This window comes from Equus caballus, chromosome 4 (assembly GCF_041296265.1).
Source record: "Equus caballus isolate H_3958 breed thoroughbred chromosome 4, TB-T2T, whole genome shotgun sequence".
NCBI lineage: Eukaryota > Metazoa > Chordata > Mammalia > Perissodactyla > Equidae > Equus > Equus caballus.
Genome location: NC_091687.1, coordinates 10,684,384 through 10,712,220, shown reverse-complemented (window position 1 = coordinate 10,712,220; position 27,837 = coordinate 10,684,384). Strand labels below are relative to the sequence as shown.

The 27,837-nt window shown below is 40.1% G+C and overlaps 1 protein-coding gene and 1 long non-coding RNA gene across 10 annotated transcripts in view; one reads left to right on the top strand and one right to left on the bottom strand.

Moving 5' to 3' along the window:
* Nucleotides 1-27,837, bottom strand: part of POU6F2 (POU class 6 homeobox 2) — a 459,268-nt gene that overhangs the window by 85,291 nt on the left and 346,140 nt on the right. The gene's annotated exons all lie outside the window — the stretch shown is intronic.
* LOC111773129 (uncharacterized) lies at nucleotides 76-26,981 on the top strand. The gene is made up of 4 exons (XR_002807345.2): nucleotides 76-245; nucleotides 5,544-5,661; nucleotides 24,965-25,078; nucleotides 26,685-26,981. It is a non-coding gene; the product is annotated as an uncharacterized lncRNA (long non-coding RNA).

Genomic DNA, 27,837 nt, shown 5'->3' with positions numbered 1-27,837 from the left:
CCTCTGCCTGGCCTTCTAAATTCTACTAGAACTTTAGAGCCTTGCTCAAATTCCACCGCCTCCAGGAAGTCTTTCAGACATTCCAGCTCTCAGTGGGCTCCTCTTTGGGTCTCTGACAGCACTCGCTGTCTGCCCACACAGTTTGATTCTTCATCAGGTTCCCTCATATTGCACGTTAGTCTTGCCTTCCGGGAACATCCTTATGGTCTATATTGACAATAATGACCCAGAGTCATCAGGAAGTTGTAAGTACGTCCCCTTTCATCTACACCGGGCAATTCACACCCCTGTGACTGTCCATCTCACCAATTTGTCCATTCTGTGAAATGTTTACTTTACGGAGATGTTGAGGATAACGTGAGATAATGTTTGTGAAAGTACTTTGTAAACCACAAGGCATGATACAAATAGAAGATCTTTATTACTATGGTGCTCTGTTTAAGAAGGCAGGGGATGGGAGTAAAATGCTTTTAAATGATTTACATTTTACAAGTTTTATAGCTCAACACTAAAAGATTTAACCCTTAGCTCTTCTGGGAAAACTCAGCTATCACAGGGAACTTATTTCTTTGAGGGTGATGGATAGCCAACATTTTCCTGTGCTATCCAGATATTCTTCCATTCTGTATTTTTTGAAGAACACATCTTCTCAGATTTTAAAATTACATTTATTTTCATGGCATAGGTGTCTATTAGAGAAATGGTTTCCCAGGTTCATTATATATTTGAATGTTTAAACTTAAAATTAAATATTCAAATTTAAATGTATCTGAATATTCTAATTCATCAAGTTTTTTTTTTTTTTTTTAAAGATTTTATTTTTTCCTTTTTCTCCCCAAAGCCCCCCGGTACATAGTTGTATATTCTTTGTTGTGGGTCCTTCTAGTTGTGGCATGTGGGATGCTACCTCAGCGTGGTTTGATGAGCAGTGTCATGTCCGCGCCCAGGATTCGAACCAACGAAACACTGGGACGCCTGCAGCAGAGCGTGCGAACTTAACCTCTTGGCCACGGGGCCAGCCCCATCTAATTCATCAACTTTTTTTGGATAAATTACATATCAAATAATTGTTTGCCACGAATGAACAGGCCTAAAATCCTCCTTGTGATTCTCAAAATATTGCCCATCTCCTAGTCTTCACCTCCATCTTTGGGAATGAAGATGAGCCCCAAAACTTTGTACTTCCGGAAAAATCCACACTCTTCTCTCTTCTGGGATCCCAAAGCTCCCACCATAGTCTGTCCCATAGGCCATCAGGAGTAAGCCATCATATCCTGTATCCCTATTTGTCTCGGTCACCTCAGGAAGCCCAAGGATCCCAGGCCAGCCCTCACCATCTGGCCATTCTTCCATATATGGCTCTGTATACCTCATCTCCCGCACCTCCTCTATTCCTGAGACCCTTCCACTGTGGTCTCTTGAATCCATGGTCCTTCAACAGCCGAATCTGTCTCCTCAACCTCTTCTTGGAATATTCTCTGCACCTTTTTTTCCCCAACAGAAATGTGGCTCTCTCCTGAGGCCACTGCTTCCCTGAAGACTTCATATGTGGTGGCTCTTATCTACCCATTCCTAGTGTCTCAGGGCCTAGAGGTGGGGTGTCCTTCTTGCTTGTCATTGGTGCTCTCAGGCCATTCTCCCTGCCATCTCCTTAAAAATCCCACCATTGAAGCTCATGCCCCTGGACTATACCACTTGCGACCCTCTGTTGCAATAACCTGTGGATCCTTAAGTCACCTCACCTCATTCCTTGAAGCTTTTGCTCCTGGTTCTCTGTCACTCTCTGTGGAATTAAAACTGCTGTGTTAAGTGTGGGTGTGGGTGTGTGGGTGTGTGTGAATGTGTGTGTGTGATTTTTATGTCCTTCTGATACCCTGGCCTCTGAGTTGTCTGGCCTGCTCTCCTCTAATAAGCGTGTTCTCCACCCTATCTCAGCATCCTGTGGAAGGTCATGCTCTAGTATCGTCAATAGCCACACGCCTTCCATTGTCTCACTTACAAGCATCTTACTCTCTAGTCTCTCCCTCCTGTATTTCCAGCTCATTCCCTCTGGCACTTCAAACTCCAACAATTCTTTAATTCCACTAGAACCTATAATCCATGAATCCTACCACCTTTCTACTGTCCGTCACCTCCCCACCTTTCTTCCTTATCCAGCTTAGATTTCACGGTCTGACCCTCTACCTACTCTGTGCCTAAACCGCCACAGCTGAACTTGGCTGGAGAAAACCTCACAATTGTGCTGACCAGCCTCACTTTAAACACAAAACCATTAACCTCAAGTAGACAGACCCTTGGTACCACCTAGCAACCTGATGACATTTCCCCAGTCAGATCACTCTCCCACTCCCTAGAAGGACCATTTTTACATCTCCTCATTTCTCTTCAGACCTCCAGCACCTCCTTTCCCAGTCTCATTCTTAGCTGTTGATCTTGATCCTTGTTTCACTGAGAAAACAGAGTTGATAAGAAAAGAAGCTCTACACCTTTGCATTGCTGCACATACCCACCCACAGCATCGGTTTCTGTTTATCTAGGGGTGTTTTATTCCTATGGATGAGCACATTGAGCTCCTTTCTAAAGAAAACCCTCCACTAGTGCAAAAGATCCTGTGCCTCTCACCTCTTGAATACAAGAACACCCTCGATTTGTTTCACCACATTTCTCCCCATATTGGATCACTACCATATGCATTTAAATATGAAGTTGCAGTTCCCATCTTAAAAACAACAAACCTCTCTTGACTCCAAATCCTTCCAGCAAAGACCCCTTTATCTGCTTCCTTTCAAAGCAAAACGCCTAGAAAGAGTTGTGTATTCTTGATGTCTCCGATTCCTCTCTTTTTGTTCTTTTTTGAATCCACTTTAATCCCTCCAATTCATCACCACCACTCCACTGAAGTAGTGTCAAGGGCATCACTTACCTTCAGGTGCTGGCTCCCATGTTAATTCTAAGCTTTCCTTTTCCTTGATCTACCAAAACCAGTTGACACAGTGAATCACTCCTTCCTTGAAGCACTTGATTTACCTTGACCTCTGGGCAACCCCTTTTCCTACCTCACTGGCCCCTCTTCTTAGTCTTCTTGGCCAATTTCTCTTCTTCTAAGGGATTCTTAATGTTGGGGTGCTCCGGGGCCCAGTGATTGAACCTCTTTTCTATCTATGCTCACTCTCTGGGTGATTTTATCCAGGTTTATGGCTTTCAATACCAGCAGTACACTGATGAACTCCCACATTTTCATCTCCAGCATGGACTTTCCTCTAGAACTTGGTTACCCAGTTGCTCCCTCAACATTTCCTCACACTTAGTGGTTTCTGAATACAACCTGTCCAAAACTGACATCCTAAAACAAAACATGTCCCCAAAATGGCTCTTTGCACAGTCTTCCCCATCTTAACAAATGGGGAACTTTATATCTCCCGTTGCCTGGGGTCACAATCATTGGACACAACTTTGACTCCACTCTTTTTCTTATAGCCCAAAGCCAACCCATCAGCAAATCCTGTCAGCTCTTCCTTTAAAATATATGCAGAGTCTGATGACTTCTCACCGTCTCCACCACATCCAACCTGGTATGAGCCATCACCACCTTGTCTGAATTATTGTAGTAGCCTCTTAACTGGACTTTCTGTTTCTGCTCTCGACCCCTGATAGTGGTATTCTCTTCAGAGCATCTGTGGGGTTTCCTGTTGTATTCTGAGTGAGCTAAAGTCCTGACAGTAGCCTACAAGATCCAAGATGGTCTGGCCCCTGCCTCCTCAATAACCCATCTGCTGCCGCCCTGTCCCTCATCCACTCCACTCCAGCCCTGCCACCCTTTCTGTTCCTCCCTGGACCTGCCCAGCATCCTCCCACCCAGGGCTTTGCCCTTGTGCCCTCCCATGGAAGGTGCTTTTCTCTGTATGTTGTCAGGTTCTCTCTCAACAGATCTCTATTCCAATAGACATGTCTTCTCTGATCAGCCTATGTCAACCAGTAACCCTCTTCTCTAGCACTTTCTTTCCCTTTGATTCCATTTATTATCCCTCCATACAATTATCAATGCTCAATACACTATATGTTTGAGGGTTTACTTGATTTTTTTTTATGTGTATGCACCCCTGCTTCCTGCCTTAGCTCCAAGAATAGAGCTTGTCATCTGCAGATTCTCAATATGTCGTTGTTGAATGAATGAATGTGTGACTCAAAGGATCAAAATGCATCAGAAATCTAACATGGAACCTGAAAAAAAGGTCCCAAAATGATAAGATCTGGGTCAATTTGCCATAGAATCTTCTGTGAGTCTCAGGACTCCATGAATGCTCCTGGTTTTGCTCTTCTAAGCAGACACACTCAGAAAGCAGGGCCTAACAAGGGGACCCTGGCAAGTTCTCCCTTGGGCCACTTGACCCTTATATACATTGGAATAAACATTTGCGTTTCTTGCCTTCCTCACTCCCTTTTTTTCCCTGGAAGTTGACAGCTTTCAATAGGAAATAAAAAGGCATTGCCTAACGCATGGTCTCTGAATTTTGGTCAGGACTGGAAACTTTTGAGATTTTATGGGAACTTTGGATTTTATTGGAAATTTATTCCAATTTTATTGGAAACTTTGTATTTTAGTGGAAGGTGTTTTTCAAGCAATTTAAGACTAAATTATAATTTTGATTGGATTTGCTGAAATAGCAGCTCCATGTTCCCAGACAAAGGATGGCAAGGACTCCTGTAGAAACATAGCCTGTGACCTAACACCCACACTCAGACCCGCTGCCAAGTGATGGCGCCAAAAAGGGGTCGGGCCCCGTCCTGCATGGCCAGGCGCGTTGTCCACTGGCAGCTTGTGAAGGACATGCTTTCTCTATGTGACAGAGACACTTTCTGTGGGTCTTCCCCATAGTCTGACCCACTCGCTTCTGCAAATAACCTCAGGTCCTCTCTAAAACCAGAACTCAAACATTTATGGGTGTTCTTTTTTCAGACTCAAGAGCTTGCGATTTCACTGTGACCTCTTCAAACTGAGCAAGTAGGGCGAAGCGGTGAGAGAAACATGTTTTTTTTTAGGGCTGTTTCCTGGCTCTCACTGTGAGTTACATAAAAAGGGAAGGAATAAACTTTAAAATGTTTTTTGAACTGTCATTTGATGATGTGTTCTGCAATCTTCAGAAAATAGGTACATGTTACTACCACATTAGGGAGAAAATAAGTTAAATAAAAATTTCCAGCAGCATGCCTGAAGGCTATCATATTGTCACTCGGTAATCGGTTTCTGAAAATCCCCAAATGCATTTTAGTGGGTCTGCAAGCCTTCAACTTTCTGGATCACATACCGTACTCAGTACACCCAAAAGAAACAGAGGCAGTCAAACCGACAGATTCTAATTTGGAAACCGAAAAGTGAATCTTCTGTGGTTTTGGAAGGTAAAAAAATGACAGTCTTGCCTCTTCTCCTGAAAACTTATCTATAATTACGCTTTGCGGTAGAAAAAAAGCAGCATACTTGCTGTGCGCAGCACTTGAGTTTTAAAAGCTCCCTTTGCTTAATTAATTCATATTTTTATCGGTAGGTCAAGAAGTCTGCTTTTCAGAGCTCCCATCTACAATTTACGCAGCAAATCTTGATTTATAAGACAAATTGCGGCTGAGCACAGAGAACACAGGGAACGTGCCACATACATATAGAAAGTAAGTTTTCCAGTGAGGGCTTCATTAGATTAAAATCTTTTGCTTCTTTGTGGGATGTTCTTTCTCTCCTGTTGAATTTCTGAGTTCCCTCAGGCCAAGAGGAAAACCCAGACTCTCCAGCCCTTCAGACTACTGTGCATCTCAGGAATGCTGAGGGGGTCCAAGCTGGTCCAGCTCTCTGTGCACACTTAGAACACAGAAATGGATGCCTTTGCCGGGTCTCCAAAGGCAACAGTCTCCCTGAGAACAGAGATGTGAGGGGGCCCAGTGAATTCAGTCCGCAGAGGAAAGGAGAGAAGGGGAGCAAAAGGAAGATTCACTGAGTGGCTTTATCTATGGTATTGAAGCCTCAGGACAAATGAGTGCGCCATGTAATACTTCACAGTTGTAGAAAGTCAGAGAAAGTTTATGTGTGACTTCAAAGTTTCTACTCTTCTCATCTTAAACTATATACCTGAAGTTGACAGAAACTCTTTACATTTAATGCTCTATTTTCTTTCAACAACTGTATGTGGCTTGTATCTCACTGCTCCATAAGAATACATTCAGTATATTTGTTAAGACAGTCTTTGCCTAATATGAAGTAACCAATGCTAATTAACAAAATCCTAATTAGTAGATAACTGCATTGAGGGCAGTATATCTCAAAAGGGAGATTTTCCCTTGGTTAATATTTCACGTGTACTTTAACAGTAGGAAGATATTATCTGAAAATGCAATTCTAAATAAGGCTGTTAGCTACCCCCTTGAAACGTATGTACCTGACTACTTCACTGCAGACAAATCTTGCACATAAAATATAAAAATCGCCTGTGTTGCCTTTGAAATCTGATAAATATTTATTATCAATGCTGTTTGCTTTTAATCTGTTCAGGATATCATTTTCCAGCTTCTTAGTAGTTAAACAAAAATGGCATTTACATTACAATATTGCTTGCCAACAATCTCATTTTCTGGTTTAGTCAGCAGCCTTTTCTGCTTGATTAGTCTTTAATTATACAAATACCTACATATTAAAAAAAGTTTTCTTTTTTCCATACTTTGAGCATGTAATTATTTTCTCTTGCATGCAATAACCTTTAATTTTAGGATTAAGCAACTGATTCTTTTTAGTATGGATGGGCCTTTTCAAGTGTTAAAGCAAATTTGGTTATTGTATTATGAGAAAAATTAACTTTGGGGAACGTCTCATCAGTGCATTTGACAGTACCCCGATCAGCTGTTACAGAAAGCACGGGGCATCCGAAAGATAAAACAAAACTTCAGTCCTCTAGTTTTTTTTCCTATTTCTCCCTGTCTCTTTGGCCTAGAAATGTGATAATTTAAGCAATTAAAATCTGCATAAACCTGTTTTCCTCTTTCCGCAAATTAGGGCCAAGAGTGGATGTTTTACATAAAAAATATTTTAATACAAAGTCTGTTTATAGTTCTAGTAGGAAAACCCACAAATTGTAAACTTTTATAATCAAAGGTTTTCCTATAATAAATCCACAGAATGTTTAAAAACATAGGAGTATCTTGTTGACTTAGCTGGTATCTCTCTCTGCATCACCATGCCCAATACTTGGGGCCAGTGAGGACCAAACAGCAATGAGATTTGGAAGGGGTAACTCATGGTCCAAAACCAAACAGTATAGATGGGGGAGATCCTTTAGATACTGTCTGACACACTGTTGATACTTATTCCACAATAGTTTCCTTCTCTCTCCTCTCATACCAAACCCAGGAAAAACATCATCTATTCCCTTATGGGAGTCATCTCAAGGAGTGAACTCAACTAAGAACTTCACATCATTCAATTAGCTACATTAAATACGTACCACGTTCAAGGTTCTGTATCAGGCTTGAAGGATATAGAGGCAAATATGACTCACAGACACATTAAACCAAGCCCACGCAGTAAGACTTTACCCTGTGTTTAAAGAGCTGCCAAGAAGATATCTTAACTTTCTTCCACCATCTATTCCAAAGTTTAATTCAGCTGGTGATAAAAGCATCTTTCCCTCATACCCCATTTTCATACAGAAGTACAATCTCCTTTTTGTTCTATCCTCAGAGTTGACCACAGAATCTCAGAGTGGGACAGGACCACCAAACTCATCTGGCCCAACACCTCTACACTATCAGAGAACCACTAAAGTGGTTCCTGATTTTTCCTGAGGGGCATCTTGCTGGCTCAACAGATGGCACACCCCATCTTTGCACACATCTCTTGGGAAGCTCTGTTTTGTAACCACTGGTCCTGGTTCTAGCACTGTGGGCATTTTATTGTTGCTAGGATACAGCAATAATCAAAACAAAGTCCCCGTGATGATGAAATTTACATTCTAGTTGGAAAAAAAATAAGCAAATGAATATACACTATGACAGGTTGTGATAGGTCCTCTGAAGAAAGATGGAGGAAAGGAAGAAAGATGAAGGAACAGAGATGCCATATGTACAATTTTATATGAGATGGTAAGGGAAGGACTCTTTGATGAGGCAAAATTTAAGCCAAGACTTGAATGAAGTGAGGAAGCAAGCTAGACATCTGAGGGAAAAGCGTCCAGGCAGAGGGAACAGTCAGCACAAAGGCCTTGGAGCACAAACAGAGAAATAGTATCAACTCATGTAACTCAAGCTCCTTTACAGCTAAGACTCCTCTCCAAATTCTCCAAATTCTTTTAGATGTTTCTCTTATTTCTAAATAATATGCTTAAATTGTTTTTCTCAATTTGCCTATTTTGGGCATTACCTATTGACTTCCAATATGAAAGATGAAAATTGAACCACACTTTCTTTTCTTTTGTTTTTTCTTTTTCTTTTTTTTTTTTCTGTTTTATCTCCCAAAATCCCCCCTAGTACATAGTTGTATATCTTAGTTGCAGGTCCTTCTAGTTGTGGCATGTGGGACGCTGCCTCAACGTGGCCTGATGAGGGGGGTGCCGTGTCCACGCCCAGGATCCGAACCAGCGAAACCCTGGGCCGCCACAGCAGAGCGTGTGAACTTAACCACTCGGGCACGGGACCGGCCCCAGCACACTCTATTTTCCTTCCTCCTATCTTACTTCATTCTCCCAACAGAGTTTCTGATTCAATCAGAATTTCTTTTTGTGACTGTATCACTTCTGTTTCTTGCTGAGCCTATTAGTAACCATGACTATCCTTCCTTTCTTACAGAAGTTTTTGTTCTTACCAAAGTTAATTATGGCTTTTCTGTTTATTTGCTTAGTATTTTTTTTTTTTTTTTTGATTCTCTCCAAACTCAGTACAGGAATGGTAAAACCTATCTAAACACTGTGTCCATCAGGTCAACCATACCAAGCATTCGTGTAGTTTCTCTCCTGCTCCCTTTCGTTTCCCTCCCTCGCCTCTTCTCTAGGGACACCCCTCCTGAACCCTCCATATCCCCACCCCAAGAAGGACTGGTTGCTTTCTAAGTCCACTGTGTAACTGTCAGCCTAAGATTCCTTTTTTGCCCGTTTCTTCTGATAAACCTCCCATCTTCCTCTTTTTGGGTTTACTATCGTGTTTCCGTGGAATACTTCCCTCAGTAGAGTTGATGAAGGATGCACCACTGATCAATTTGAAATAAATTTTCTAGAGACACTGCATCTAAATCTTTAGTTTACCCTCACATTTGAGAGAGAGCTCGGTAGTATATAAAATACAAGTTGAAAACCATTTTCCCTCAGAATTTTGAGGGCATTGCTTCATTGTCTTCCAGCTTCTAGTTTTGCCATGGAAACCCAATGCTATTCTGATTCCGGGTTCCTTGTATTTTACCTGTTCCCTCCCCCTCCTCTAGAAAATGTTCACAATGATGTGTTTGAGGTCGGTCTCTTTAAAATCGATTAGGTCATGCATTCAGTGAGGCTTTCAATGAGTTAATATCCTTCAAGTCTGGAAATTTTCCTTGAATTATTTCTTCAATAATTTCATCTCTTTTTTTTTTTCCTGTTCTATTAGTTATAAGTTGGACCTCCTGGATTGATCTGCTTTTCTCTCTCTGTTTTACTCCTTTGCTCTCTTTTTTTCCCCTTCTCTGTCCTTCTGTTCTACATTCTGAGGGATTTTCTTTACTTCATCTTCTAAACCTTCTACCGAACATTTATTTCTGGTATTATTTTAACTGTTATCCAAATGTTCTCTGAATTATTTCCTAAATGTTCCTTGTGTAGAGCACCTTTTAATGTGTTTTTTGGATGCATAGTCTTCTCTATGGATATACTCCAAGATATTAAGTTTTAAGTATTATAAAGTTTTTCTCCTTCCTATATTGTCTACATTTCCTATAAATTCCTTTTACACTCCCCTCCCACCCCCACCCCCCAGTTTATTCTGGTTTCTGATTTCAGACAAAGGCATTTCTCAAATATCTAGTCATTCTTTATTGTCTTTTTATACATAAGGATAAGGCAGGGACCTGGCTATGTTGTTGGAGACCCCAAATATCGATAACTGAGTCTTTACTTTCTGATTAGCTGGGCAGTTTCTCCAGAGAGGAACCCAACAATTACCTGGGGTGGTCAGGTAGGGAGGTGGTGGGATACCTGTGTATAGTCTGAGTGGCCCAACGAGGCCAGGTCTAATCATTCTGGATGTAGAGTTTCCCACGATGCCCTGGTCATTAGTAAGGAGCTCTCCCCAGCATAGAGCCACACCTTGTGTGTCCAGGTCTAGAGTCCCTCTTCATTTCTCATGCACAAAACTGCTGGAGAGATAAGTTGGCTGTCTGCTTGGATTGGGGAAAATGCTGAGTGTTTAATGGTTCATTATGCAGTGATTAACAAATCCCCTGGTTTCCAGCAACTTACGCCCCACATCCCCATCTTCCACAGTGTCTCCAGCCGCTAAGGCTTTTGGGGGCTCCAGAGTTTCCATACTTCTCACTGTCTCTCTCTCTCAGGCCTTTGGTATTTAGCTTTCTCAGCTTGGTTAACTCTTCCACCTGCTTTTCCACAATTTTGTTGACATTACTTGTCCACTGTTGTCTTTTCACCACTTCTCTTTGCCCTTTTGGATTTATACCATTTAAAAAAAATTCCATTAATCTCATTTTAGTGGCATTTCAGGAGGGCATTGAGAGAAATCCACATAGTCAATCTACCCAATTTAATAGGAAGTCCTCCCAGTTTTTTCTTTTTGAGAATTGGAAAGACCTTTTCCATTCTTGGTTTTCTAGTATCTTTTCCCTTCTTTACAATTCTTCAGATATTAACATCCATTTTCAGTTATTTAATCTTTCAGTTGAAAACTCTGAGTTTCTTAAGACACTGTGTCTCAACCCATTCACCATTTTTTGAGTATAGCTCCTGAGTCTTAAGTAACCTATCTTGACCTAATAAATTGCTTACAATTCTATAGGATAGGTGTTCTTAAACATCATTGATCATCAAAATCACTGGCTCCACCCCAGAGATTCTGATTTTGTAGTTCTCGGGTTGGGCGAGGGGAAATCTATATTATTAAAGAATTCTAGGTGATTAAAACTTTTTTTCTTATGGAAAATTTTAAACACATATAAAAGAAGAGACAACGGTATGATTAACTCTCCTGGGCACATCATTCAGCTTCAGTAATTACCAACTCATGGCCCATCTTCTTTCATCTGTACCCCACCCAACCACCCCTACCCATATTAGTTTTTTTTCCTCCCACGCATGTCATTTTAGAAAAAAATCCAAGATATCCTATAATTTCATTTGTAAGTATTTCCGTATGTATCTTCAAAAGACACTCTTAAAAAATAACTATGTACCACCATCACATCTAAAAATATTAAAAGCAATCCCTTAACATCATCAGATGTCCAGTCAGGGGTTACATTTCCTAATTGTCTCATAAATGCCATCCTTCTTCCTTTTTACAGTTTGCTTGAATTGTAATCTAAATAAGGTCCACATAATGAAATGAGTTGCTGTGTCTTTTGATGTACAGGTCCAATTCCTCCAGCCCTTCTTCTCTTTCTCTGTCTCTCTCTTTTTCTCACAATTTATTTGTTGAAGAAACCTCCCCATGTGGTTTTGATGTGTGGCCAATCTGGGAGTCATGATGCTCTGAGCACCCTCAGGGGCCACCCAGAAGGAGAGAGTCCAAACAGTCAGTCCTCTGAGCCTCTACCCTTGTTTATGAAACCTTGTAACCTTTCCTCTCTGTGTCACCTGCAAACCTTTTAATAACATTGCATTTTGGCTCTCGTTCATCCTGAGATATAAGAAAAGCATTAGTTCTTTTTTAACATGTATGTGTGTGATTTCTTTTCCTCGCCTTATAATATACGTGTTTATCCTTATTGAACATCATCTCTTTTTGCGAGGGGCCCTCTCTGTTCTAAATTATAATTCTGCTACCATGGTGTTGGTCACCGCAGTCAAGATCTGAGAACCATCCGCATGAGGTTTTTCCAAGTCATTTGGAAGAAGAAGGTGTCTTGTATGGCCCTATATTCAAGGATTCTTTTGTCTCAAGTAGGATCACATTTGAAAAATTAGTTAAGTAGTGCACTCGAGAGAACACAACGTATTTATAAGAATTACTATTTCCATCTTTTCATTAAATTAAGAAGACATCCAGACATCTGGACTCTTGTGGTGCACAGTGGAGTGAAATCAGGGGGAGGCATGTGGATGAATGTTGGAGCTGACATAGTGAGCACGGACTCGGGATAAGGTGCCCAAATAATTTATCATCTAAGCCAGGTCGGTTCTGAGAGTGAAACAGGTGCTGTTACTAATTACATTGGACAACAGACAAGCACAGAGACTGCCCTGGTTCAAAGCACGTGTGAGGTCCCCCAGGGTGGAGCGAGACAGCCTGGGCCCAGATCCCAGCTCCAGCTCTTACCAACTGTGGGCTTTCAGTGCATTGCCAGCTTTTCTGAGCCTTAGTTTCCTTCCTCTTAGAAGTGACCTCAGGCATCGGTAGGAAAATGTACAAAACACCTAGCACAGCTCCCGGCATGGGTTAAACGCTCAACAGTGCTTCTATTTTTTAAACTGGATCATCATTTTGCTACTGGGAGAATCTGGATGTGTTTGTCCATTGTACCAGTGGAGTTTGGGATAGCCAGAACGTGTCATGTGAGAGTCTCTAGTCTCCACTGGTGGTGACCTGAGGTACACCTACGGGGAGAGGTCCACTTTCATTTTCCTCGGGTCTTTTATCTGCTTTATAACAGTTTTAAGTTTGGGAAAATATGATTTAACTTACAGACCAATTAGATCTATAAAATTTTTAGAATACCTGCTCCTCTATCTATTATAGTGTGAATATCAAGACCCACCATGTGCTGTCGATGGCGGGGAAAAGTAAACAGAAGATTCAGTAGAAAATGGTGGTCCTTGCTTTAGTGTAAATTTCCTCCCAAACGAAAGAAGCTGATTTAAAGGAATCTAAAGCAAGTCTGCTTTTCCCAAAGCCCATTGAGAAGACAGTGCAAAGAACAATGGGGTTAAAACACTTTCAAAGGAATCATAATCATAACACAAGCTAAGGTTTTTATAGTCCTTACTGTGTGCCAGGCACTGTTCTAAATATGAAAATAAATAGGTAGCATTTCTTTCATTAGTAATTGTTATGTTCCTTGAGTGATTTTGCAAATAAATTTAAGATAGTCTGATACAGGCACTTACCTATTTGTGAAATGAGTAACCATTGCATGAGAAACATCACTGACAACAGTTATTGACGGTCCTGGGATGTACAGAGTTGTGAGACATAGTGTCTATTGAGACATAGTGGGGTTAGAATTCAAGTAAGATAACCAATGTGTCCATAAGAAAGATGAAAAAGAAAAAAAAACAAGACTCAAATTGCACATGCTAAGTGCCCAGGGTGTGAGTTCAGAGGACGGAGCACCTATTGAGAGCTGGACCACCATGGGTGCCTCATGGAAGGAGTAGAAGTGAAGGGGGCCACGAGGGACCCGTGGTGAGGAGGACAGCGGGTGCTCCTGGCAATGGGCGTGGCAGCCACACAGCCAGGGAGGTGGACTGTGCAGGACACATCATGCCTGGGGAGAGGCTGAGTGAGCGAAGGGAGGTGGCAGACCGCGTGGAGAGTAGGGCCAGAGTGCCCAGGTTTAAAGGCCGAAAGAAAGGCTTTGAGCATGAGTGATGTGAACAATGGGTGCTTTTATGACGGTTAGCTTGGCAGTGGTTTGCAAAGTTGATTATAGCAGGGAGCAAACAGAAGTACGAAGGTGGGGGAGGATGGTGCTGGCTCTGTCCTGGGGACCGACCAGGTGGGAGAACTGAGGAAAGTTCCAGGTACCTCAGGCATGGAGCTCTACATCCCATGATTTCCCTGACCAGGGCCCATGGACCTAGCTTCTGACCTGAGAGGCTTTTCCCCTCGTTAAATCTTCCAGGAACCTAAATTAGTCAATTAATCCGCATGGGCCCTGTGCGTCGTTCCTACCATTTTCTCTCTCCCCTTTCACTCTCTTTAGGATTGTCTACTCATTTTGGTGGGACTACGTGGTCAGCTTTTATATATTATTTACTTCTTCAATTTAATAGGTTAAACTATTAATTTTCTGTGAGTTTTTAAACACATGGGTAGTGGTATGATGTTGAATCTTGAAGTTCTCTGCAATGTTGGGGGGAGGTCGTGAGCGATGGCGGCATTATTTTTTTGGCCTTTTTTGACTGTTGGGGAGGGTGTTTAGCATTTAGAGCTCATTATCACATTCAGTTATGTTGGAACATGGATAAACCTGCTTCCTGAGCTGTTGTCTCTCTAAGTCCCACCTCTGCCTTCCTGAATAGCTGGTTCTTTCAGAGTAGGGTTTTTCAAATTATTCTGACCTTGTCCCATAGTAAGAAATACATTTTACAACTCAAGCCAACACATACATACATACATACAAAAATATATATGTATGGACAAATCTCTCTCTCTCTTTATATGTAACTATACATGTATGTCTATATGTACCTAATTTAAACAAAGGCTTTTATTATTTTCTTTAAAAAATTCCAATTATAAACCACTAACCAATATATAATAACCACTGACAATGTGGTTATTACATCCTTCCCCAATCTGGGCATGTGGTCCCACCTAAAACTTCGTAAGGAATTACAGAAAGGTCCAGAAGGCATAGCCTCTTAAGTGCCAAGGCCACCTTGTCTTCTATGACTGTCTCTTTTCAAAATGGACCAGATTCATTCCCAGTGGGATGGAGAGATGATGGGAGGTTTTTCAGACTGGGGTTAAAAGGGTACAAACATCTGGTCCAGGGGTGAATAAACGGGATTTGGGCCTTGCGTCATATGGTCAAAAAGAAAAGTCTTGTTGCTCCAGAGTCATCTGATAACCACTGACTGGGTAGGAGGCCTCCCTCCCCTCGTCCGTCCCATCCACCTCTGTTTTAAGATGACTCCCCCCAAGTCAGGCTTATCTAGTTCCTTGACAAAGCACAACTGCTTGGAGAGAAGTCCTACACTGCTCTAAATTCTAACTTCGGGGAATTCCCAATGGAATGTCTAGATTGGTGTGCACTTTAGGGCCCCTTCTTTGTATCGCTAATGGGGAGATGTCTTTTGTAAACACTGAATAAATCACAGCTCAGTGTGAGGGCTAAACATTGAAAAGAATCTGGACTCAAGTATTTTCTTAAAAAGAACAGTATATTCCACCCACCTCACCCGCTGAAACACATGGCGTGGTATAAAGTGATGTTTATTTACAAGTTAGAATATGAGGACCGTGCCCTCGTGGGGACAGTCAGCTCTTACAGCTTAGGTTTCTTCCTCCTCTGTTGTGACACTTTAGATTATTTCAATCCACGCTCTAGCTGTAGAACCATGTTGGCAAGGAGATTTTTCTAAAGGTTTTTTCTCATTGCTTAGAGCCAAAGGTTTTGTCCTCTGACCTTTTGATTCCTGTTCTGTATCTAATCAATGTCAGGTCACTAGGAGTAAAACTAAAAGGAGGTTAAGTGGAAAAAACAAGAGCAAAAAGCCCAGGAAGCACAAGCCGCAAGCCTGCCTGGTCAAGTTGCAGCAGCTCACCATTTTGAAGTAGTAAGATCGCTTGGAGAAGAGAGTATTTCTCGTTTACCATCCGCCCCCTACCCACCCCCCCCAGTTTGTTTGGTGCCTGATTTGTTTCTAGTTGCAGCAAGGAGGTCAGAGCAAGCCAGGAAAATGAATGGAATCAGCCTCCTGCCGGGCCGCCCGGAGCGGGTGGGTGTTACGGATCAGCGTAAAGCCAGCTCTCTTTTCCCGGCCCGGCCGATGTAACTCACTGGAGTGGCAAATTACATCAGACCTACAGCTGTAACCCGACATTATGATTAATTTGATCAGTAATTTCTCCTGTTTTTCATTTTAATCGGTGTGACTATTCTGCTGTGGCAGGTCTTTCAGATCTAATTAAGATAAATTTCCGAGTAAAAGACTTGGCAGACTTTCCGAGTCAAATCCAGGCAGCAAGTGTGAAGACCTATAGCCCCAGTCAATCACCTTCGGGGAGGGCCCGCGCCACACTCAGCAATCAGCCATTCACACTTAAGCAAACTCATAATCTCCAGCACTGCTTAGTCATTCTCTCAAAACGTCCCAGGCAGCAAAGGAAAGAAAGGAAAGCCCCAGACAATGTCAATTCTCACTCTATGCTCACACTCCACTGATTTGCCCAGACTACACGGATAAGCCTGCAAGTGGACATTACAGAAGCCCTGAGTTGGTGTTTCTAAAAGCGATTTTAAATATATATGGGCATATGTATGTATCAAATAAACACAAATACGTGTACACACAAATATGGAACCCACATACATATAACCATGAAGGTTTAAAGTCTACATACACACGTATAGTCTAACCCTTTAGTGCAAGCACACAGCCATCATGAATTGGATTTGCATTGGCAGGGCTCAGGAGTTTTATTTTCCCAATTTGTTTTCTTTTAGGTGCACCCATGCATTCATGTATGCGTCCTAAGGCTAGTGGCTGAGATTTATACAAGTTCTGTTAGGTTTCTGTTTTTTGAGGATGAAGGTGCTAAGGAGATTTCTTCACCCTCACCCCCCCCCCGCCCCCAAGCCATTTAATCAGCAGGACTTGCCTGTCCAATCTGGTCTCGGCAGCCACTGGGCAAGTGTGAAGGATTTGCCTGGTTTCTGGATCTACATGCCCACTTGCAGGAAACACTAAATGACAGGTTGAGAACTTCAAAAGAGTGGATGTTTTTGAAGACTTTTCTTGCATTTTATGAAGAAAACATTGTTTTACAATGATGGTACCACTCCCAATTATCATAAAGCAAATTCTCCATTCTAATAGGAAGGGCCATTTTGGAAAAGAAATATGTGACCGGAATAAAGATGCTTAATTTGAATGTCACTTTGTATGCAGTTCTCACCCCTGACTAAGGGGGTAAATAATTTCTACAAACTACTCTATAGGATCTTTCATCTCGTAAAAAGAACTATATTCTGACTCTGGCCTCTACTTTTGAGGATGATTTTGCTACTGGTTTGCATGGATTTTGGCTTTTGCTCCTGAAAGAGTGTTGACATGATGGTGTGATAGAAGTGTGGGAGATTGGAATCGGCCACCCCAAGATATGTCTGTTTGGCATGAGGATTATTTTGGGCTGGTTAACTTTAAAAACTGCAGACATGAGAGAAACTCTGAAAGTAGAAATTACCCTTTGAAGAGACATTTACATTTGTAAGGGAAAAGTCCATCTGTAAAGGTGTCTCCCTCTCTGTACCAGGAAGAAGGGGGGATGAGCTTATCTCTAAAAACTCTTATCAATGTGGAAGGCAGGGACTTAAATCTGCATAATAACCTTACTCTTATTTACTGTACTTTTCTGGTAATCTCCCATAACTGACTCCCTCTGCGCGCAACATCCTCCTTTGTCTGTAGCTGAAGATGGTATTTAAGATGAGAACCTCCACCATTTTGGTGAGTTACTCAGTTTTTCTGGGTCTCTCCCACGTATACATGTTATAAAGCTGTGTTTAATTTTCTCCTGTTACTCTGTCTCATGTCAATTTAATTCATAGCCCAGCCAGAAGGACCTAGAGTGGGTTGAGGAAATGTCTTCCTCCCCAACAGAAGACTCCTTCACCTGCTATGAGGCAGACAGTCTCAAATGCACTTTCATTGCTGCAGGAAAGATGGTAGGAACACAGGTAGGTGTGATGTTCACAGTCATACAGCTCAGCATTCTTGGGCCTAAAAATTGGAATAGGACGTTCCTACTTCTCACAGAGATCCTATTGGCTATCTCAGCTCTAATTTAGTTAGCGGTCACAGACCACATTAATCTCTTTGTACTTGAGTTTTAATTTGGTAGAAATGGTTCCAACAAAACGAGTATATTTACTAAATAACGAGAAGAATGATGTGTGGCCACATGCTCACCCCGCCCCCCCACCCCCACCCCACCCCAACTCAGAGTTACTGGTTCTTGAGCAGGGCTAAGATTGAGATTGAGATCAGGAGCTACAAGAAAGATCAGATGGGGGAAAGTGAGAGTCTTTCTTCTAACAGTGCAATTATCTCCATCTTCATCTACAAGGAAAGAAATCATTACGTGATTTACATGCGATCTCTTTAAAAAGATGGAAATCCAACAAGGAAAAAAGACTAAAAAGAGGCAGATTAGCAAGCGGACAAGGTTTTATGTCAGACAGACCTTGGTTTGCATCTTGCCTCTTATGAGTCCTTACCCCTAACTTCCTCATCTGTGAAATGGAGCTACTGAGACATCGAAGGTTCATTGAGTAGAGGTTTGCTACTTAAGATGTGGGTGGAGGACCAGGAGCATCAGCATCACCTCAGAGCTGGTTAGAAATGCAGACTCTGGGGTGGGCCTTCTACCCCAGAGCTATTGAATCAAAATCTACATTTATGAAAGTCCCAGGGGGATTCATATGCAAATAAAAACTTGAAAAGCCCTAGAATGGATTAGATGAGACAACATCTAGCAGCAGTGCAGGCATTTAATAAACTCTCAATCAGTACCAGTTATTCTTGTTTGGAGAGGATGTTCAAGTCTGAAAGGATTATTTATTTCACCTATTATATTTTCAGTATCAGATATGAATCACCAGGTCTCAGATGTTTCTGCAAATATTGGCTAATAACCCAACTTCAGAGCCTGGGAGAGGCTCGAGTGGATAACAAAGCACAGATACAGTTGTTTTCATTCTCTGATGGGCTGTGAATCTGGGGGAGGAGTACGGTTGAAGTGACATCGGCTCATTCTTTTTAGAAATGAAGACCTAGTTTTATTATATGCTGGAAGTAAAGTCAGCACCAACTCGCACAACCAACACTTCAGGTGAAAAGCATTTTCTATAAACAGGAGGTAGGAATTGGCCCTTTCAGAAATGAATGACGGGGAGCCTATTTACGAGACCACAGGTAGTTGTCCTTAACTCTGGCTCCACACTGCAATCATCTGGGGAGCTTAAAAAAATGCTGATGCCCACTCTTTGCCCCACTTGAGTTCAAACAGAATCTCTGGGTGGGTCCTGGGTATTGGTGTATTTAAAAAATACACTCAGGTATTCCCAATGTGCATCCAATGCTGAGAACCACTGCCACTGAGTTTGGAAATTTTCTCTTGTTGGGGCCCAGGACAGGCCGCCCCAAACTATCCCACAACGGCAGATTGATTATTTTGAATTAAAGTTACTCGAGAAACAAAAAGGGCACGTGACCCTCTTGTCTCTGTTCCCCCTGAAGCAGGAAATAAATCTCACACACGAAAGGTGCTCTCCTTGCATCCTTATCACCAGAGCCAGGAATTCAGGGGCAAGAAGCCTGCGTAAACCAACCTGGTTACTTTCACTACTTCAAGCCTAAACTCTATTTAAATTCCTCTCTTATTACAGACTCCAAGCCTAAGTTTCTTTGTCCTTTCATTCCTCATAAATTTATTGTCTCTTTGTGTAAAAGAGATATATATATATATATATATATATATATATATATACACTGCCTGCTTTTTTCCCCTTCCTGAGCATCATTTCCCTATGATCTCCAATACGTATGTATTAAATTAGGTTTTCTCCTATTAATCTGGTCTTATGTCAATTTTATTATTAGTCCGGTCATAACAATACAATAAGGGTAGAGGGGGAATTATTCCTTCCTGACAATTTTGGCGAGCCAGCCAGGAGACCTCACTGGTTGGAAAACTGCCTTCTCCCTTGGACTGCTACAAATAAAGAGATCCCAGGAAATCTGACATAGAAGCTGGCCAAAAAAAAAAAAAAAAAAAAGGTAAGCTTTCTTACCATGTCAGCCTCCCAGATCTCTGTCTGGAGAGGTCGATGGGAATGAAAGTGGTGAGAGTTTCTTTTTTTCCCTCTCTCTCTAAATTTAGATTAGCTTGAGAAAATGTTTGTTAAACTAGTTTCTTCAGCAAAAGTGGCTCTAGTAAAGATTTAGATGAGTGGGGCTGGCCCCGTGGCCAAGTGGTTAAGTTCACGTGCTCTGTTTTGGTGGCCCAGAGTTTCACTGGTTCAGATCCTGGGTGCAGACCTAGCATGGCTCATTGAGCCATGCTGAGGCAGCATCCCACATAGCAGAACTAGAGAGATCTACAACTAGAGTATACAACTACATACTGGGGGGCTTTGGGGAGAAGAAGAAAAGAAAAAAAGAGGAAGATTGGCAACAGATGTTAGCTGTTAATAGCAAGGCCAATCTCAAGAAAAAAAAAAAGATTTGGATGATTACTCTTGATTTCTGTTGATCCCATTCCTCCTGGAGATGGTCGTTTATCTTGGCCAGCCAGAGGATACACATGCATCTGGAGGGCAGCCGAGTAGGCTGTGGATCTGAGCTTAGGAAATCTTTAAAAACTTGGCTGAACTTTGGGCTTGGTAAGTCACCATATTCTGTTCAAAAGTGGGGGAAACACATGATTCCCTGTGTTTTGGAAGAGCTGTTTAAAACCAGGGCCCCTCACAGTTAGTAAGGCTAACTCTGGGGGTGAACTGTTTCGATCTTGGGAAGCCTGTATCCTTTTCATCCTTTGCACTCTCCTTTGGGGATGCCTCTTGCATCCACGGTTAAGCCATAAAAAGCCTTATTGTTGGAGTTGCTATTAAGATCCTGCTTGTCAATGGCCAGGCAATGAATCCTTTAAATGGAAAAATTTCTAAATTGGAAACAAATTTTTAAAGAGTTCTCCTATTGGTCTAATGGCTAGCCATTGAGATTCCCTCAATAAGATGGAAAGACAGAAATTATAACAAAACTTGAAGTCTGCTTAGACCCCTTCCTATTTCCCTTCAGACATTTGCAGATATTGAAAAAAAAAAATCAGGACATTGGAAGCACAATTGTCCAGCACTTAAGAAAAAGGAAAAATATATATATAACAGCTAGACTTAGGAACTCCCTAACAAGATGAGAAAACAAAAAATTTAGACTTAAAATAAAAATCCACTATAAAACCCCATCCTTAAACTCTGGCCTCGTCTGCCTGTTTCAGCTTCCCTCTTCCTACAAGATTTTCGCAGAGCACTCCAGCCTAATCTCTAAGAGTATATAGGTTACTCATGTAAATGCTGAAGGCCAGAAAATGAATTTAACAGAAGCACCAGGACAAGCAGTAAGGCTTGCTTTGCTGGGCTCTATATTCATGCCCTGCCAGCTTCAGGCTTTCCTATACAATATACTTTGTAGATATATCCAAGGATCTCCTCCCAGGGAATTCATGTCCCCTAGACAATAGCCCTTTTACCTCCACTCTGTGGCCATTCTGTAATGCCCAGTCAAGAAGAAAAAATTTTCACATTGTCCCTTCCTTTCCAAATCTGGACCCACTGATTACTGACTTTCTTTCTTTCCCTTTCTTTCCCAGGGATAGCTACTATCTTCTTGGTTGTCTTGCTTGATGTCCTAAGGGCTTGGCTTAACTTTCTGCCTGCCTGGGACAGGCAAGCTGTTGGTTCTTTCTTTTGGCTACCTTGGAACTGACTCTGGATCTTGGGAAGGTAATAACCATTGAGGATGCCTTTTGGGTCCATGGAGTTGTTTAATACCGCCGTATATATTTACTGTTTGTCCTGGCTGAAAACTGACAAGATATTTAGAAGGATTTTTTTAGTAGCTCTATGGTCAAAAATTGGCCAAATTGAAAGTTGATATTCAGAGCCTAATAGGAATTTTTTTATAGGCCTTCTTCCCTAACTTAAAACTATGTGACCAAAAGAAAGAAGCAAATTAGGGATAATGTAATTGGACAGGTAAATTACCCTATGATGTCATTTAAGTTACAACCCAATTTCTCAGGAATTGAGAACAACTATCCTTATTTTATAAATCTTTGCAAAACTGGAAATGCAGCTCTAGAGGCAGTTCAGATTCCACCTATTCCCTTTTACCAAACCCCAAACCTCCCCTATTTCTCTCGAAAGGCTTATAACCTCTCTGGGAACTCTTATCTAGACCATCCCCAAATGCTAAGACTGAAGGAAAAATTTAAACAGCAATTACCCCAAACTCCTAGGGAAAAACTTGCCTTTTTTCTCCCTGTCCCTTGAAGTTGTATGTATCACCATGTCTTTAGAACGTACAAACTCCAGGAGATAACGGTCCACAACGGCTGAGACTAGACCTGGCTAACTCAATCTGTAAAGCATAAAGTTAAAAAATAAAAAGGAAAAAATATTTTGTTTTAAAATGCAAGTTGTTAAAAAGGCTCTCAACCAAGATGTAATTCTTTAGGATTGCTTGTCTAGGGAAAATATAAACAAATCTTAAAAGTCTTCTCCATAAATATTAACAACAACAAAAGTAGGTAACCTTAACTTGTTCCATCTGCTAGAGACACAATTATTTATACACTAGCGAGTTTTGTATCATACCTGACTCATGGCTGAAATTTTTAAAATAAAAGTTATAAGATCTCTGTGTTTGTCCATATATATGTATGTCCATTGTAGATATGGTATTTTTCCACTTCTGAATGGTATGATCAAAATTCATTTCTAAAGAGCTCTATTTAATTAACTTAAAGTAAGTTTTTATATAAATTACTTTTAAATATAACAGAAACTAACCCGAACATTTTTCAAATTAACGACGTAAAGTAATCTTTGGTAAATAAAAGCTTGTTTAAGTTTGTTGGTTTAATTAAAATAGGCATGTCTTCAGGTTTATCAGTACTGGATATAATGCAAACATACAACTTTTATTCTACCTGGATTATTAATAAAATAAGCCCATGTTATCTTTGTTACAAAATTTGACAGCGAGAATAACAAGATGATGGCTAACTCATTAATGTCTCAGGAAATTTTCATGAATAATCTAAGTATGATTGTTAAGAACAAATAAATTATATAGATGTTAAATGAAACAAGATTTTTTTAAGTGCAATAATTATATTTTATGGTATCTGTGCTTAAAAATAGCTTTCCCAAATCTTTTGGTAACTTGAAACTTTAGAGTTTTACTAAATAAAATTAAATGATGGAAAATTCATTGACTCTCTAGATCATTTCCAGATAAGATAAAATAGTAAAACATTAATTACTGAACAGAGGTTTGTCTACTTTTGGCTTCTTATAACAGAAAAACTAAAAGATAAATTTGAGTCTGTTAATAAACATGTTTTGTACTTTACTGAAAGAGTGTACTATGAAGAAACCTGTTTCTAGAAATTACAAAATGTATTCATAAGTATGCTAATATAAACAATATGGATATAACATGCAGTTCAAATTGCTTACTTGTCAGTTTTTACTAGAAACTAAGGTTTCCAAAGTTAATAATTCTAATTAATATACAAAATTAGAGCTACTAAAAATAATAAGGGAAAAATCTCTATATGCAAGGAAAATAAGATCTATGCTTTTGATTTAAAAAAAGATAGGAAGATCAGAGATACATTTTTGTTGAGAAAAAAATAATTTTGTCTCAAAATAAAGCTGGTTATTTTTAAACAAAAAACAGAACAAGGGACAAACTAAAATGGGCATAGAAAGTTATGGAAAGTTTATGAAAAAGGAATCTTTGGAAAGTGATTTTATGTATGGTCAGGACTAAGACTGGAATGAATTTAATTAAGTAAATGAGTTTTAATATCAAAAGTAAGTTGGTACAAAATTAAAATTTGGTTTTCTTTCTCTGTTAAAAGGAAAAAGGAGAGAGAGAGAGAAATATCTTACCTTATATGGTCAAGTTAACTAAAATTAAGTTTAAGAATTTTAAAAATAAGCTTTAATATCTATAGTATATTTACATAAAATTGGAACTTAATTTTCTTTTCATCTCTTAAAAGAACAAAGTATTCTTGGAATATTGGTCTGATCCTGATAAGAGATTATGAAAGGTTTTTCTTTACCTTTTTGTGTTTTATCAGAACACTTTCCTGTGCTTTATGTTGAAAGCTAAATCTTTCCTATTAAAAGAGCTAAAGTTTTGCAGCTATGTAAACTTCTGTATTTGTCTTTGAATTCTTTTTGCCACTTTGGTTTACCAGATAATTAAATATTAAGTTTCATAATTATCTGTGATTCTATTTAGCCAAATGTTTTAAAACCTCTTTGATATTTTTGACCAACTTCCCAAAATCAATTTCTAAATGAAGTGTTTTTCGACCTCTAGCCAACTTTGGGATTTTTCAGAGGATCCCTAAAATATCACAAAAAATTTATTTTCACTCCCTATAAATAGAGGGATATTAAACTAATTAGGCTTATTTGATACATTAAATTACATGGGAAGCATTGTCAAATAAAAAATAACATTAAGCCTTCTTTGTGTTGTAGCTATATAAGCATGTTATAAGAGTTCTAGAAATTATGTGAAATTCCTGGAAGTCTAATGTATCCTGGTATAAAATGCCATCTGTCATTAAAATTGAGGCTCACACTAAGAGGACTGAATTTGAATATCAGGAAAGCACCTGAGCTGACTTTCATGCAAAGGCACCAACAACAGTATCTATAAAGACTATATAGATGAAGTCCATTCCACTTCTAAAAAAAAAAAAAGACCCTTCATTGCCAGAATTTCCTCTTCCTAATGTCCTTGTAACATGGCAACAGCCACTCCTGAATCAGATTAAGATGGATAAACAATGGCTGTAAATTGAACAAACAGTAAGGGCTATGGGAAACCCAAGATGGCTGCTTGGCTCTTCCTGGCTCCCTGGTAAACCTGATTCCTCAGTTTTTACATTCCTTCGCCCACCACAGAAAAAACTATCTCTGTCCCCAGAGGACTCAGAACTCCTCCCTCTTGGTCCTTTGAGCACCTGCAGCTGGATTTCATTTATTGCCACTTAGTATAGGTTATCAATTTGTTCCAGTTATTGTATATATGTTTTCCAGATGGATTGAAGCCTTCCCTTGCCACAAAGCTGATGGCCTCACGGTGGCAAAGAAAACTGTTATAAAATGTGTTTTCTACTTGGCGTATACCTTCCAGAGTCTTCAGTGATCAAGGTACCCGCTTCACTGGGCAAATCCTACAAAGCTTAACAGAACCCTGGCAAACGTCTGGGAATTATCACTGTTTCTATCATTCTTGATGATCAGGCAAAGTTGAGAGAACTCATGGGAAAACTGGATTCAAGCAGAACAAGAATTAATTACATGGCATTAAATGAACTGATGAGGATGATTATAATTTTTATGACTTTTTGTCTGGAATATTATTGTTTTATTGTCTTTGTTTTTCCACATTTAAGAAAACCGTTTTTTCTTTTATTTTTTAAAGATTGGCACCTGAGCTAACATATGTTGCCAATCTTCTTTTTTTTCTTCTTCTCCCCAAAACCCCCCAGTACATGGGCCGTCAAAGTGGAGCACGCAAATTAACCACTTGACCATGGGGCCAGCCCGCTTTTTTTCTTTTCTCTTGAGCTATTTATAACTCATAGCAATTTGGTGAATTATACCTTTGTAAGCAGAATTGAAACATTTACTTTTTCTCTCTACCTGAGCCCCCTAGAATTCAGAAAGTCTCAGTGAGTATTCTTATTTTCATAACAATATATTTATTTGCATAAGTTCAATGAGAATCTGTTCTCCTTATAACCGGACACAATTGGAAACATTGCTTATGTTACCAAGACTTTGACTGAAATGTCATGTTTGAGAGAGACATGCACAAACTCAGATATGACCAATAATTTTAAGGAATTAAGGTTGACTCTACAAAGCCAATAAAACCCCTTGGAAAAAACAGCCTCATAGCTCACTTACAGGATTCCAAGGGGCCTAAGCAGGTGAGTACAGAAGGTCACTTCCTGGTAGATACAAGAACCTCAAGATATGCTGAGTCTCAAGAAGAGAGGAATTCATTCAAATCTATAGGTACTGCAGGTGGAGTATTTGGTGTGGCTTCTTAGCCTCGAGAAGCTATTAAAAGTTCAATCTGTAAATTCCTTGTGAAAAGTTCTAGGAAACAAATGTAAAAGAGCCTATATAAACAATCGCTATTCTTGCTGTACTTATGTAAGTAACTTAAGCCAAGTTTATTGAAACTAGACTTATTTTGCAAACAAATTAGTCTTAATTTGACTATCTTTGATAAAAATAAGGGTGATTTTAGAGAGAAAAATTATGTTTCAGTAAAAACTATAATACATACTTGTGGATGTTAGATTCTAGTGCTATTAATTTTCCTTGAAGTTTTGTTACTTACCTAAAAACTGCACTGGATCCTAAATTCTTTTCGTTTCTTCAAATATTTGGCTACAACTCTCCAAACTAACATTTCCAACATTTCTCCCACTTTTGACTTGGAATCCTTAAGAACTAAAGCTGCCTTTTTCCCTGAAGCTCTGCAAACTGAAGCTGAACAACTTGATATAAACTTGAGATTGCCACAATAGCTCACGTCTAAACAATCTTTGTGCCTGTCACTATATGAACCACTCAGAAAGTATACCTGAACACCCAATGACATCATCAGAGACATTTCAAACTGCAAAAGATGCTTTGACCCTGACATCTAGAAATCTTCTTGACTGGCTGCCCCCTAGGCTCAGAAACTGGTTTATAATTTGCTCCAAACATTAATCTTTGTTTTTCTTTGTTTCCACAGAAAAACCTCTGATAAATGCCTGACTGCTTACACTGTAGCCCTAACTTTGGGAACCCATTGGCATCATTGCTTCCTGAAATGAGACACAACTGTTTAACTGAGCCGACCTATTTTCAAGACTAAGAAATTAATTCAAGGAAATAATGAAGCAATCTACCAGCTCAGCTTTTAATATGTAAAACTTCCAGGGAAATTTTAGAGGAGGGAACTGTTGGGGCCCGGGAAGACCACCCCAAAATATCCCACAATGGCATATTGATTATTTTGAATTAAAGTTTACTTGAGAAGCAAAAAGTACATGTGACCCTCCTGTCTCTGTTCCCCCTGAAAGCAGGAAATAAATCTCCCATGTGAAAGGTACTCTCCTTGCAAGCTTATCACCAAAGATAGAGAATTTAGGGCTGAGAAGCCTGTACAAACAAACCCTGTTAATTCATTAATTTATTACTTCAAGCCTTAACTCTGTTTAAATTCCTCCCTTATTATATACCCTAAACCTAAGTTTCTTTGTCTTGCCATTCCTCACAAATTTATTGTTCTTTGTGTAAGTATATATATTTAGAGAGAGAGAGAGAGAGAGCAAGAGAGAGAGAGAGAGATGGCCTGCTTTGTTCCCTCTCTGACCATCATTTCTCTATGATCTCCAGTATGTACACATTAAATTGGGTTTTCTCCTGTTAATCTGGTCTTATGTCAGTTTTATTATAAGTTCAGCCATAAGAACACATGTAGAGTAGAGGAGGAATTTCCCCCTCCCAAACACACTTGAAAAAGAAAGTGAAAGATTGAACAAAATTAGTGGCAGGAGTATAGGCATGACTTCAGCTGTTTGGAGATGGTGTGGCTTGGGTGAGTCAAGAAGGAGGGAGGTCAGAAAGGCAGTGAGATGATGGGCCCTGCCATGATTGATTACATGGAGGCCTTCCTTTCTGGTTTGAAGATACCCACTTTATCACTTAAGGAGGCTCACTGGCAATGAAAATGATATGTAGCTTGTTACTTGAAGAAGTTTACAATGAATTCAATGTGATTGTTACAGGCAGGGAGCTTGGAAAATACTCTATCTTTGCGTTCTGCTTTCTAACTTTCTGCCTTGTCCAGGTTGGTTTCAAGGACTATTTGGTTTTAGCTCGAGATTGGCCAAATTCCTTCC